At 45.4% G+C, this 15,121-nt stretch overlaps 1 protein-coding gene across 1 annotated transcript in view; it reads left to right on the forward strand.

The window, feature by feature from the left end:
• B3GALT5 (beta-1,3-galactosyltransferase 5) overlaps positions 1 to 15,121 on the forward strand; it is a 120,579-nt gene that overhangs the window by 424 nt on the left and 105,034 nt on the right. The window lies entirely within an intron of this gene.

Consider the following 15,121-nt stretch of genomic DNA (forward strand, 5'->3'; position numbering starts at 1 on the left):
CCCTATCATCTAAAGGTCCTTGTAGACGGGGGAGGATAAAGAAGGCCAATCTTGAGCAAATCCAAATGGAGAATAAATAGCGTCACTCACCAAATCCAGCAGAATTTTCTTTATTTTAGAGTATCATACTGACATACAGCACGGGGGGGAGACGCACATGGACAAAATGTGCACCAAAGAGATGACAGCCGTTTCACGCTTTATCGTTGTCTTCAAGCAGCTGTAAGGCGGCCATATTTTATGTCCACATTACAGCCACAATACCCCAAACTCATGTATTTCTTTTACGTGTGTGTATACAACTTTAAAGTGTGTGTTACTCCCTAGGTCATGAAGATTCTTTACATGTCTTTTTTATGTGTCTAGCTTCTGTATTTGGCTCACAGATCCCTCTGTTTTGCTGCTCACTTATTCTGACTTCCAATACTAAGCAAAGGGTGTGTCTGAGCAAACACTGAGCCCGTCCTTACTCACCTTGCATTTACTTCCTCCCTGAATCTGATGTGCTGTGCTTGTTCACGCACCAGCTTACGTGACACCTAATCTGTGGAGAACAGGAGACGGATGCCAGGTCCTTGCTGACTTGTTTGATATTGTTATTGTTAACCCTTTAAGGAAAACTTTTTTCGTTTTTTTATGTTATTTTTCTCCTCCTGATTTTCTGTAACTTTTTTATTTTTTCCATTGACAGAGCCATGTGGAGGGTTATTTTTTTGTGGCACCAATTGTACTTGGTAAAGGCACAATTTTACCCTAAAATATACTGTTAAACCAAATCTAAAATTAACCATGGAATGAAAGTAAAGAAGAAGAAATCTGCAATTCTTCAAATTTCGGGGTATATTTTTTTACGTCATTCATTGATTCGTAATACTGACATGCGTGGCAGAGCAATTACAGCAATATCCAATTTATATAGTGTATAACTGTTGAGTAAGAATTTTTTCTTTTACTATTCTACAGCTTTATTTATTATATTTTTTTTGGGCTGTGATCTGTAGCTTTACTGGTTCAATTTTTGGGTATATGGGAGTTTTTGATCGCTTTTTATTAAATGTTTTGTGGGATGTAAATTTGTGGTGTCCCAGTACAGGTACATTGTGTCAAGGTATTTTAGGCCCTGTCAGATTGAGACCTCCAGTGTCCTGGGGGCTCCCCTGCAGGGACTCAACCATTTCTAATGTGTATTTGCACTGTTATAACTTAATAATCTGTTATTAGGTGTGTTACGCCTAGCGCTCCGGGTCCCCGCTCCTCCCCGGAGCGCTCACGGCGTCTTTCTCCCTGCAGCTCCCCGGTCAGTCCCGCTGACCGGGAGCGCTGCACTGACATGGCCGTTGGGGATGCGATTCGCACAGCGGGACGCGCCCGCTCGCGAATCGCATCCCAGGTCACTTACCCGTTCCCGTCCCCTGCTGTCATGTGCTGGCGCGCGCGGCTCCGCTCTCTAGGGCGCGCGCGCGCCAGCTCCCTGAGACTTAAAGGGCCAGTGCACCAATGATTGGTGCCTGGCCCAATTAGCTTAATTGGCTTCCACCTGCTCCCTGCCTTTATCTGACCTCCTCCCATGCACTCCCTTGCCGGATCTTGTTGCCTTGTGCCAGTGAAAGCGTTTAGTGTGTCCAAAGCCTGTGTACCTGAACTTCTGCTACCCATCCTGACTACGAACCTTGCCGCCTGCCCCCGACCTTCTGCTACGTCTGACCTTGCCTCTGCCTAGTCCTTCTGTCCCACGCCTTCTCAGCAGTCTGCGAGGTAGAGCCGTTGCTAGTGGATACGACCTGGTTGCTACTGCCGCAGCAAGACCATCCCGCTTTGCGGCGGGCTCTGGTGAATACCAGTAGCCTCTTAGAACCGGTCCACTAGCACGGTCCACGCCAATCCCTCGCTGACACAGAGGATCCACTACCTGGAAGCCGAATCGTGACAGTAGATCCGGCCATGGATCCCGCTGAGGTGCCGCTGCCAAGTCTCGCTGATCTTCCCACGGTGGTCGCTCAGCAATTGCAGCAGATTGCCCAACAAGGACAGCAGCTGTCGCAGTTGACCGCCATGTTACAGCAACTTCTGCCTCTGCTACAGCAGCAACCATCTCCTCCGCCAGCTCCTGCACCTCCTCCGCAGCGAGTGGCCGCTCCTAACCTCCGCTTGTCCCTGCCGGACAAATTTGATGGGGACTCTAAACTCTGCCGTGGATTTTTGTCTCAGTGTTCCCTGCATATGGAGATGTTGTCGGACTTGTTTCCTTCAGAACGGTCTAAGGTGGCGTTCGTAGTAAGCCTTCTTTCAGGAAAGGCCTTGTCTTGGGCCACACCGCTCTGGGACCGCAATGATCCTGCCACAGCCACAGTCCAGGCCTTCTTCGCTGAACTCCGGAGTGTCTTCGAGAAGCCAGCCCGAGCTTCTTCTGCCGAGACTGCCCTGTTGAACCTGGTCCAGGGTAATTCTTCAGTGGGCGAGTACGCCATCCAATTTCGTACTCTTGCCTCCGAGTTATCATGGAATAACGAGGCTCTCTGCGCGACCTTTAAAAAAGGCCTATCCAGTCGCATCAAGGATGTGCTGGCCGCACGAGAGATTCCTGCCAATCTGCAAGAACTCATCCATCTAGCTACCCGCATTGACATGCGTTTTTCTGAGCGACACCAAGAGCTCCGCCAGGAAAAAGACTTAGATCTCTGGGCACCTCTCCCACAGTATCCGTTGCAATCTACGCCTGGGCCTCCCGCCGAGGAGGCCATGCAAGTGGATAAGTCTCGCCTGACCCAGGAAGAGAGGAATCGCCGTAGGGAAGAAAATCTCTGTCTTTACTGTGCCAGTACCGAGCATTTCTTGGTGGATTGCCCTATCCGTCCTCCACGCCTGGGAAACGCACACACGCACCCAGCTCACGTGGGTGTGGCGTCTCTTGGTTCCAAGTCTGCTCCTCCACGTCTCACGGTGCCCGTGCGGATTTCTTCTTCAGCCAACTCCTCCCTCTCAGCCGTGGCCTGCTTGGACTCCGGTGCCTCTGGAAATTTTATTTTGGAGTCGTTTGTTAATAAATTCAGCATCCCGGTGACCCGTCTCGTCAAGCCGCTCTACATTTCCGCGGTCAACGGAGCCAGATTGGACTGCACCGTGCGTTACCGCACAGAGCCCCTCCTCATGTCTATTGGACCCCACCTTGAGAGGATTGAGTTCTTCATTCTCCCCAACTGTACCTCTGAGGTCCTCCTCGGTCTGCCTTGGCTCCGGCTTCATTCCCCCACCATTGATTGGACCACCGGGGAGATCAGGAACTGGGACTCTGCCTGCCACAGGAAGTGCCTCTCCCCCCCTCCCAGTCCCGTCAGGCAAGCCTCTGTGCCTCCTCATGGCTCCCGTCCTTGTGTCTCCCTGCCCCGTGCCAAGCTTCACCCTCTGCCCTCCCTCCCCATTCCTACTCCTGCTGTACTGCCTGCCATTGAGGAAACCATCCATTCCTTCCCGGTGTCCTCATCCCAGGGGAGGCAGTCACCGGACAAAAAAAAGGGGAGACCTAAGGGGGGGGTACTGTTACGCCTAGCGCTCCGGGTCCCCGCTCCTCCCCGGAGCGCTCACGGCGTCTTTCTCCCTGCAGCTCCCCGGTCAGTCCCGCTGACCGGGAGCGCTGCACTGTCATGGCCGTTGGGGATGCGATTCGCACAGCGGGACGCGCCCGCTCGCGAATCGCATCCCAGGTCACTTACCCGTTCCCGTCCCCTGCTGTCATGTGCTGGCGCGCACGGCTCCGCTCTCTAGGGCGCGCGCGCGCCAGCTCCCTGAGACTTAAAGGGCCAGTGCACCAATGATTGGTGCCTGGCCCAATTAGCTTAATTGGCTTCCACCTGCTCCCTGCCTTTATCTGACCTCCTCCCATGCACTCCCTTGCCGGATCTTGTTGCCTTGTGCCAGTGAAAGCGTTTAGTGTGTCCAAAGCCTGTGTACCTGAACTTCTGCTACCCATCCTGACTACGAACCTTGCCGCCTGCCCCCGACCTTCTGCTACGTCTGACCTTGCCTCTGCCTAGTCCTTCTGTCCCACGCCTTCTCAGCAGTCTGCGAGGTAGAGCCGTTGCTAGTGGATACGACCTGGTTGCTACTGCCGCAGCAAGACCATCCCGCTTTGCGGCGGGCTCTGGTGAATACCAGTAGCCTCTTAGAACCGGTCCACTAGCACGGTCCACGCCAATCCCTCGCTGACACAGAGGATCCACTACCTGGAAGCCGAATCGTGACAAGGTGTCTGTAGCTTTAAATATGTTACCTAGCAACCTTATGTTCAGTCAGGGTATGTGAGAGTGGAGGACTGAGGGCTAGACTAAACGTTTGTGTAAGGTGTTATATTATGTTATTACTTGTATGTAACTTTATTGTAAATCCTAAAGGGGATACAGACAACTCTATGATCCACAGCTGCCTGACCAATGGGCTTTAGTTCAGCCTTCCCTTATAAGGGGTGGCATTTCCTGTGTAGAGGAGTTCTGGAGTGGAGTAGGAGTAGAAGAGTGGTGTGGAGTTCAGAGTACAGAGTGGAGGTCCGAGCAAGTTCAGAGGTGGAGTTCAGGTGTGGAGTTCAGGTGTGGAGAGAAGCTGAGTGGAGTGCAGGAGTTCAGGAGAGAAGTTGAGTTCAGAGTGAAGAATCATCAACTCATTTCAGTCAGAGTACAGAGTGGAGAAATATCCAGCCTTTACTTCAGCCTTGATCAGAGAATTCCTAAAGGACAATTCATTATCTTCCAGCGAAAAACCACAAATCTACCGACACTTCAGTAAGTGACTTTAATCTCAAGCCTAATATAGCGCAGACCTAAAACTCCTAGTCCGGCCGTAAGAGCCAAGCATATATGCAACATCAAGTCCAGGCACTGCGAGCTGTGTGGTCCTCTAGAGACTGTCTGTTAACCCTTTGGGAGACTTTGGTTGAGCGCTGTGGAGATTGTACCACCTATCTTCAAGTTAGTATAGCCTCCGTTAAACTGCAACCTAGTGTGGAGTCAATTCTTTCCTTGCTAGCCTGTGGGGAGACGGAGTTCCCTGGACCTGTAGTACCCCGGGAGATACCAAGACTACAGTGGCGTCACGTGACATTAAGGGTTAATATCATCCGATCCTGGGTTCATAACCGCCCCAAGAACCAAGTAGCTAACCCCAGCGTAGCGGTGGCTGCGGACCTCACCCGTGGCCACCACAAATTGACAAAAAAAAACAACACAATTTTGGCATTACCTCTTTTATTCAGGAGATTGGGGTGGGTCCCAGCAGTCAGACCCCCTGCAATCTATAACTTATCTCCTATTCTTTGGATAGGGGATAAGTTATGCTTCACTACAAAACTCCTTTAATATGGGGCTTTTTTTATTTTTTAAAAGCTTTTTCTTACTTTTTTTATTTTATTACATTTTTAGTCATATACATGTGTTCACTATATCACTTATACATTGCACCGTACTGTCATTCTAATAATCTACTATTTCTATATAAGCAGATCTAACCATGGAGGCCTTCAGAAGAAGGTGGTCAATCGGATACATGAAAGGTCCAGCATCCGTCATCTAACTGCCTAGATCACTATGAATGGTGGCATCTAGTGGGTTAAATGACCATCATGGGTCATAAAGGCTATGAACACCTATGAAATGGAGCAAATCAATTTTTACATGCTAGTGGTTACATGCTAGTGGTTACATGCTAGTGGTTACCATGAGTTAGTAATACTATCTTTGCATCTAAAATCTTCATTTATTTTTAAACCCTCTGATACAGTGTTCCCTCAACATACGATGGTAATCCGTTCCAAATGGACCATCGTTTGTTGAAACCATCATATGTTGAGGGATCCGTGCAATGTAAAGTATAGGACAGTGGTCTACAACTTGTGGACCTCCAGATGTTGCAAAACTGCTCCAATTTGTTACTAAACATGTACACAAACCTCTACAAGCTGCATTGTGTCTGCTTTCTTCCCTGTCTACAGCCTGTGTGAGCTGCCCTCAATGTATACTCTCCCAACTGCTCACACTCTGAGCTGCTGTGTACAACCTCATCCCTCAAATGCAGATATAAATGTTTCCTGTTGAATATGTTACAGTTCAATTTATTATAAGGACCCCCAGGACAAATGCAGAAGGGGGGCCACATGAAAACATGAACCATTACTGGTCCTGGTTTGATGCTTGCTGCCCCCTTTAATTCTTCTGCATTTGCCATCTGGGATTTTATCAGTTAAACCTTAACTGCAGATACCTCGGGTGGCTGGCAGGTAGTTACTTTCTCCCTTCTAGGATTGGCTGCAGCACCCGTGCTGCTGGCGTTTTTCCCTTTTATATAGCGGGCGACGGACTGGTAATGTCATTCAAGTCTTCGGATCAAGAAGAAGAGGACCTCGCTTTTTCTGCCTCCATTTCTTCTTCCTCATGGATGACATTTTTCATCAGCTCTTGTCCAGAGCTGAAGCCGAGGGAGGTTTACCCTGGCTGCGCCGCTGCCTAGACTCCGCGTCCCTCACTGATGACATCCTTCCTTCTGCTGACCGCCCATCAACCTCCCGGCCATCCTCCATTGGTGCCATCGATCCAGAGGCGGGGCCTATCTTAGCTCTGCTGGCACTTTCGCTGGTCAATCTGGTATTTTGACCGCTCCTCCTGCCGAACGGTTCCCCAGGAGAGCCACAAGGAGCAGTAGCAGGAGGAATAGGAGGTCCAGAACTGGGTATACTCCGCCTCCCGCTGCTCCTAACGGTAGCAGGCGTAGAGGATCCCAGCAACAACTGAAGTCATCTTTACCAATGGCTGTCCCTACTAACAGACAGCCTCTCCAGGACCAGTCAGTTGAAGATCCCAGGTCATCAGCTCGAGAAGGCACAATTAGTGAGATGTCTATTAACCCTCCTCAACTCTCTCCTACTTCTAATATTGCTTTAACCCCTTCTTTTCCAACCTTTTCTGTTTAAGCTACTTCTGGTATTTCTTAATCTGTTTGAAGAATCTATGTTGTTACGGGAGAAAGGAAGCCACAACTCTGCTCAGGTTTATTCCGTCACCTTGAGATTATCCTTTAGCCTTTTAAAACTTTTGGTGGAAACTCTTGGTTTAGTTATGACATGAATTTTTGCCAAAAGTAAGCAGTTTACCCCAATCTTAAATTTGGACACAAGGATGTCGGTTTATGGCTCAGCCTTAGTATTCCTGCTAAACAGCTTTTTCGTCTCTTACCGTCATCCTCATCTGTCTCAAACATCCGAAAAGGATTATTTTTCAATTGCACTACAAATTTTGGGGGGCTTTTTCTCCTTTTACCCCTTATCAAAAGGAAAACTTGGGGTCTACACCAGCCTGTTAGTGTAAAAAATTAAAAAATTTTACATTAACATGCTGATGTTGCCCCATACTTTTTATTTTCACAAGAGGTAAAAGGAAAAAAAGACCCCCAAAATATGTAACGCAATTTCTCCTGAGTACAGAAATACCCCATATGTGGGTGTAAAATGTTCTGCGGGCGCAAAACAAGGCTCAGGAGTGAGAGTGCACTATGTATGTTTGAGGCCCGAATTGGTGATTTGCACAGGGGTGGCTGATTTTACAGCGGTTCTGACATAAACGCAAAAAAATAAATACTGAAGTGTGACCCCATTTTGGAAACTACACCCCTCACAGAATGTAACAAGGGGTATAGTGGGCCTTGACACCCCACAGGTGATTGACGAATTTTCGCTAAAGTTGGATGGGAAAATATAAAAATAAAATGTTTTAACTAAAATGCTAGTTAAAATGTTTTTAACTAAAATTTTTCATTTTCACAAGGGAAAATAGGAATAAAAGCCCCCAAAATTTGTAACTCCATTTCATCTGAGTATATAAATACCCCATATGTGGATGTAAAGTGCTCTGCAGGCAAACTACAATACTCAGAAGAGAACAAGCGCCATTGGGATTTTGAAGAGAAAATTTGTCCGGAATTGAAGGCCACTTGTGTTTACAAAACCCCCATAGTGCCAGAACAGTGGACCCCCCCACATGTGACCCCATTTTGGAAACTACACCCCTCACAGAATGTAATAAGGGGTGCAGTGAGCATTTACGCCCCACATGTGTCTGACAGATTTTTGGAACAGTGGTCCGTGAAAATGATAAATGCCATTTTTCCTTTGCACAGCCCACTGTTCCAAATATCAAAAACTGGGTCTACAAGAACATCCGAGTGTAAAAAATGAAGATTTAGAATTTTCTCCTTCACTTTGCTGCTATTCCTGTGAAACACATAAAGTGTTAACACACTTACTGAATGTCATTTTGAATACTTTGAGGGGTGCAGTTTTTATAATGGGGTAATTTATGGGGTATTTCTAATATGAAGGCCCCTCAAATCCACTTCAAATCTGAACTGGTCCCTGAAAAATTCAGAATTTGAATTTTTTTTTGGGAAAATTTCTGCTGAACTTTGAAGCCCTCTGATGTCTTCCAAAAGTAAAAACATGTCAACTTTATGATGCAAATATAAAGTAGACATATTGTATATGTGAATCAATATATAATTTATTTGGGATGTCTTTTTTCCATTAGTTTTTTTTTGGGGGGGAAGGGAACACCAATTAACCCCTTAAGGACCAGGCCAATTTTCACTGTAGGACCAGAGCGTTTTTTTGCACATCTGACCACTTTCACTTTAAGCATTAATAACTCTGGGATGCTTTTACCTATCATTCTGATTCTGAGAATGTTTTTTCATGACATATTCTACTTTATTGTAGTAGTAAATTTTTGTGGATACTTGCATCATTTCATGGTGAAAAATTCCCAAATTTGATGAAAACAATGAAAATTTTGCATTTTTCTAACTTTGAAGCTCTCTGCTTATAAGGAAAATGGACATTCAAAATAAATTATATTTTTATTCACAAATACAATATGTCTACTTTATGTTTGCATCATAAAGTTGACATGTTTTTAGTTTTGGAAAACATCAGAGGGCTTCAAAGTACAGCAGCAATTATCCAATTTTTCAAAAACTTTTCAAAATCAGAATTTTTCATGGAGCAGTTCAGGGTTGAAGTGGATTTAAAGGGCCTTCCTATTATAAATACCACAAAAATTACCCCATTATAAAAACTGCACCCCTCAAAGTATTCCAAATGACATTCAGTAAGTGTGTTAACCCTTTAGGTGTTTCTTAGGAATAGCAGCAAAATAAAGGAGAAAATTCAAAATCTTCATTTTTTACACTCGCATGTTCTTGTAGACCCAGTTTTTGAATTTTACAAGAGGTAAAAGTAGAAAAATCCTTTCAAAATTTGTAACCCAATTTCTCTCAAGTAAGGAAATACTTCACATGTGTAAGTAAAGTGTTCGGCGATCGCAGTAGAGGGCTCAGAAGGGAAGGAGCAACAATGGGATTTTGGAGAGTGAGTTTTTCTGAAATGGTTTTTGGGGGGCATGTAACATTTAGGAAGCCTTTGTGAAGCCAGAACAGCAGAAAACCCCCACCTGGCATACTATTTTGGAAACTACACCCCTCAAGGCACGTAACAAGGGGTCCAGTGAGCCATAACACCCCACAGGTGTTTGATGACTTTTCGTTAAAGACGGATGTGTAGATGGAAAAAAAAATTTCACTAAAGGGCAGTTTTTTTCCCCCCAAATTTACCATTTTTATAAAGGGTAATGGGAGAAAATGCCCCCCAAAATGTGTAACCCCATCTCTTCAGAGTATAGAAATACCCCATGTTAGGACAGAAAATGCCCTGCGGGCGAACTACAATGCTCAGAAGAGAAGGAGTCACATTTGGCTTTTGGAAAGCAAATTTTGCTGAAATGGTTTTTGGGGGGCATGTTGCATTTAGGAAGCCCTTATGGTGCCAGAACAGCAAAAAAACTATATACTATTTTGGGAACTACACCCCTCAAGGAACGTAACAAGGGGTTCATTGAGCCTAAAGAGCTCACAGGTATTTTACAACTTTTTGTTAAAGTTGGATGTGTAAATGAAAAAAAAAATGCTAGTTTTTCCCCAAATTTTACATTTTTACAAGGGGTGATAGGAGAGAATTACCCCCAAAATTTGTAACCCCATTTCTTCTGAGTATGAAAATACCCCATGTGTGGACGTCAAGTGCTCTGCTGGCGCACTACAATGCTCAGAAGAGGAGAAGCGCCATTGAACTTTTGAAAAGGGAATTTGTTTGGAATGGAAGTCAGATGACAAGTGCGTTTACAAAGCCCCCAGTGGTGCCAGCAAGTGGACCCCCCACATGGGACCCCATTTTGGAAACTACACCCCTTACAGAATTTAACCCCTTAAGGACTCAGGGTTTTTCCGTTTTTGCACATTCGTTTTTTCCTCCTTACCTTTTAAAAATCATAACCCTTTCAATTTTCCACCTAAAAATCCATATTATGGCTTATTTTTTGCGTCACCAATTCTACTTTGCAGTGACATCAGTCATTTTACCCAAAAATTCACGCCGAAACGGGGAAAAAATCATTGTGCTACAAAATCGAAGAAAAATCGCCATTTTGTAACTTTTGGGGGCTTCCTTTTCTACGCAGTGCATATTTCGGTAAAAATGACACCTTATCATTATTGTGTAGGTCCATATGGTTAAAATGATACCCTACTTAGGCTGGGTCCACACTACGTTTTGTCCCATACGGGAGCGCATACGGCAGGAGGGAGCTAAAACCTCGCGCTCCCGTATGTGACCGTATGCGCTCCCGTATGTCATTCACTTCAATGAGCCGACCGGAGTGAAACGTTCGGTCCGGTCGGCTCATTTTTGCGCCGTATGCGCTTTTACAACCGGACCTAAAACTGTGGTCAACCACGGTTTTAGGTCCGGTTGTAAAAGCGCATACGGCGCAAAAATGAGCCGACCGGACCGAACGTTTCACTCCGGTCGGCTCATTGAAGTGAATGGCATACGGGAGCGCATACGGTCACATACGGGAGCGCGAGGTTTTAGCTCCCCCCTGCCGTATGCGCTCCCGTATGGGACAAAACGTAGTGTGGACCCAGCCTTATATAGGTTTGATTTTGTCGTACTTCTGGAAAAAATCATAACTACATGCAGGAAAATGTATACGTTTAAAAATGTCCTCTTCTGACCCCTATAACTTTTTTTATTTTTCCACGTACAGGGCGGAATGAGGGCTCATTTTTTGCGCAGTTTTTATCGGTACAATTTTTGTTTTGATCGGACTTTTTGATCACTTTTTATTCATTTTTTAATGGTATAAAAAACACGCTTTTTTGGACTTTTGAATTTTTTTGCGCGTACGCCATTGACCGTGCGTTTTAATTAATGATATATTTTTATAGTTTGGACATTTACGCACGCGGCGATACCACATATGTTTATTTTTTTTATGGGAAAAGGGGGGGGGGTGATTCAAACTTTTGTTAGGGAAGGGGTTAAATGACCTTTATTAACACTTTTTTTTTACTTTTTTTTTGCCGTGTTATAGGTCCCATAGGGACCTATAACACTGCACACACTGATCTCTCATCCTGATCACAGGCGTGTATTAACACGCCTGTGATCAGCATTATCGGCGCTTGACTGCTCCTGCCTGGATCTCAGGCACAGAGCAGTCATTCGTCAATCGGACACCGAGGAGGCAGGTAAGGGCCCTCCCGGTGTCCTGCAAGCTGTTCGGGATGCTGCGATTTCACCGCGGCGGTCACGAACAGCCTGACTGACTAGCCGGGATACTTTCACTTTAGAAGCGGCGGTCAGACTTGACCGCCTCTTCTAAAGGGTTAATACCGCACATCGCCGCGATCGGCGATGTGTGGTATTAGCCGCGGATCCCGGCCGTTGAAGAGTGCCGGGACCGACGCGATGTGATGCGGGGTTGCAGCGCGACCCCGCTTCATATGGCGGGAGCCGGCGCAGGACGTAAATATACGTCCTGCGTCGTTAAAGGGTTAATAAGGGGTGCAGTGATTATTTACACCCCACTGGCCTTTGACAGATCTTTGGAACAGTGGGCTGTGCAAATGAAAAATTACATTTTTCATTTTCACGGACCACTGTTCCAAAAATCTGTCAGACACCTGTGGGGCGTAAATGCTCACTGTACCCCTTATTACATTCCGTGAGGGGTTTAGTTTCCAAAATGGGGTCACATGAGGGAGGGGTCCATTGTTATGGCACTATGGGGGCTTTGTAAACACACATGGCCTTCAATTCCGGACAAATTATCTCTTCAAAATCCCAATGGCCCTCCTTTCTTCTGAGCATTGTAGTGCGCCCGCCGAGCACTTTACGTCCACACATGGAGTATGTTCTTACTCAGAAGAAATGGGGTTACAAATTTTGGGGTGCTTTTTTCCTATTTTCCCTTGTGAAAAAGAAAAATTTAGGGTAACACCAGCATTTTAATTTGTTTTTAATTTTAATTTGTTTTTAATTTTCCCATCCAACTTTATTGAAAATTTGTCAAACACCTGTGGGGTGTTAAGGCTCACTATACCCCTTGCTACATTCCGTGAGGGGTGTAGTTTCCAAAATGGGGTCACATGTGGGTATTAATTTTTTTGCGTTTATGTCAGAACCGCTGTAAAATCTGCCACCCCTGTGCAAATCACCAACTTATGTCTCAAATGTACATGGTGCGCTCTCACTCCTGAGCCTTGTTGTGCACCCACAGAGCATTTTATGTCCACATATGGGGTATTTCCGTACTCAGGAGAAATTCCGTTACAAATTTTGGGGGTCTTTTTTTTCCTATTACCTCCTGTGAAAATTAAAAGGTAAAGGGCAACACCAGCATGTTAGTGTAAAAAATTATTTTTTTACACTAACAAGCTGGTGTAGCCCCCAACTTTTCCTTTTCATCAGGGGTAAAAGGAAAAAAAGCCCCCAAAATTTGTAGTGCAATTTCTCCTGAGTACGGAGATACCCCATATGTGGCACTAAACTGTTTTCTTGAAATACGACAGGGCTCCGAAGTGAGAGCGCCATGCGCATTTGAGGACTAAATTATTGATTGCATAGGGGTGGACATAGGGGTATTCTACGCCAGTGATTCCCAAACAGGGTGCCTCCAGCTGTTGCTAAACTCTCAGCATGCCTGGACAGTCACTGGCTGTCGGAAAATGCTGGGAGTTGTTGTTTTGCAACAGCTGGAGGCTACATTTTGGAAGCACAGCCGTACGATACGTTTTTCATTTTTATTGGGGGGGGGACAGTGTAAGGGGGTGTATATGTTGTGTTTTACTCTTTATTATGTGTTAGTGTAGTGTTTTTAGGGTACATTCACACTGGCAGAGGTTTACAGTGAGTTTACTGCTAGGAGTTTGCGCTGTGGCGAAAAATTTGCCACAGCCCAAACTTGAAGTAGGAAACTTACTGTAAACCTGCCCGTGTGAATGTACCCTGTACATTCACATGCGGGGGCAAACCTCCAGCTGTTTCAAAACTACAACTCCCAGCATGTACTGACAGACCGTGCATGCTGGGAGTTGTACTTTTGCAACAGCTGGAGGCACACTGGTTGGAAAACCTTCAGTTAGGTTCTGTTACCTCACTCAGTATTTTGCAGTTTTGCAACATCTGGAGGGCTATAGTTTAGAGACCACTGCACAGTGATCTCCAAACTGTGGACCTCCTGCTGTTGCAAAACTAGAAATCCCAGCATGCCCAGACAGCAAACTGCTGTGGAGGCATGCTAGGAGTTGTAGTTTTGCAAGATCTGGAGGGCCAGTTTAGAGATCACTGCAAAGTGATCTCCAAACTTTAGCCCTCCAGCTGTTGCAAAACTACAAATCCCAGCATGCCCAAACAGTTGTCTGGGCATGCTGGGTGTTGTTGTTTTGCAACATCTCGAGGGCTACAGTGTAGAGACCACTGTATAGTGGTCTCAAACTGTAGCTCTCCAGATGTTTCTAGGCAACTCACCGTCTTCCATGGGAACCAGCCGCACGACATCGCCGCTCACCGATCTCCGACACTGATCGTCGCCCGCAGCCTCGCCCGCAGGGTAAGTGGATCTTCGGCGCTGGTCCTCTGTCATTTCCCCGTCCTGCCCCGCCTATTGTGGGTGGGCAGGATGAGGAAACTGAAAGTAACCCCCCTCCCCAATCTGCTATTGGTGGTCACGTCTTGATGACCAATAACAGGGATAGGGGGGGTGGCACCCATGCCACCTCAGTCCTATCCCTTCAGGGGGATAGTAGGTGTCTTAGACAACCGCAATCCCCCTTATATTCCGGGTCACCAGGTCACCACAGACCCGGAATGACCCGGAATCGGGCAAATCGCAAGTGTGAATTCACTTGCGATTTGCCGCGATCGCCGACATGGGGGGGTCTGATGACCTCACTGGGCATTTGCAAAGGCGTACCTGTACGCCCTTAGTCCTTAAGGGGTTAAAAAGCCAATTCTGCCAAATGGCGTTTGTTCGGCCAAAAAACGCTGAGGACAGATGTTAGCTGTTAATCAATGAAAAACGCTAAATTCTTTTTCCACTTTGCGTTTTTCAGTTTGGCATTTTTTTTTATCCTTTTGGCGTTTTTTTACCTTGGCGGTTTTGCAAAATCGCTGCATGTGGAGACTTTGACATTTTTTTTTCCTGAAATCGTGGTGTTTTTCACCCATAGAAGTCTGTATTATATACTATATGTCAATATATAATGCAATAATTTATAATTTATTTGTATAAGAATGTATAATTTATTTGGAATATCCATTTTCCTTATAAGCAGAGAGTTTCAAAGTAAAAAATAAATCCAAAATTTTGCAAATTTTCATCAAATTTCGGAATTTTTCACCAATAATCGATGCAAGTATCAACAAAAATTTACCACTAACATAAAGAAGAATATGTCACAAAAAAACAATCTTGGAATCAGAATGAAAGGTAAAAGCATCCCAGAGTTATTAATGCTTAAAGTGACAGTGGTCAGATGTGCAAAAAAGGTCTGCGTCCTTAAGGTGAAAATGAGCTGCATGAGTATAAAGGGGTACTCCAGTGTAAACCCTTTTTATTTTATTTTTTATTTCTTTATCAACTGGTGCAAGAAAGTTAAACAGATTTGTAAATTACTTCTATTAAAAAATCTTAATCCTTCCAGTACTTATTAGCTGCAGAATACTACATAGGAAATTCTATTCTTTTTGGAA

This window comes from Hyla sarda, chromosome 2 (assembly GCF_029499605.1).
Source record: "Hyla sarda isolate aHylSar1 chromosome 2, aHylSar1.hap1, whole genome shotgun sequence".
Classification (NCBI taxonomy): Eukaryota; Metazoa; Chordata; class Amphibia; order Anura; family Hylidae; genus Hyla; species Hyla sarda.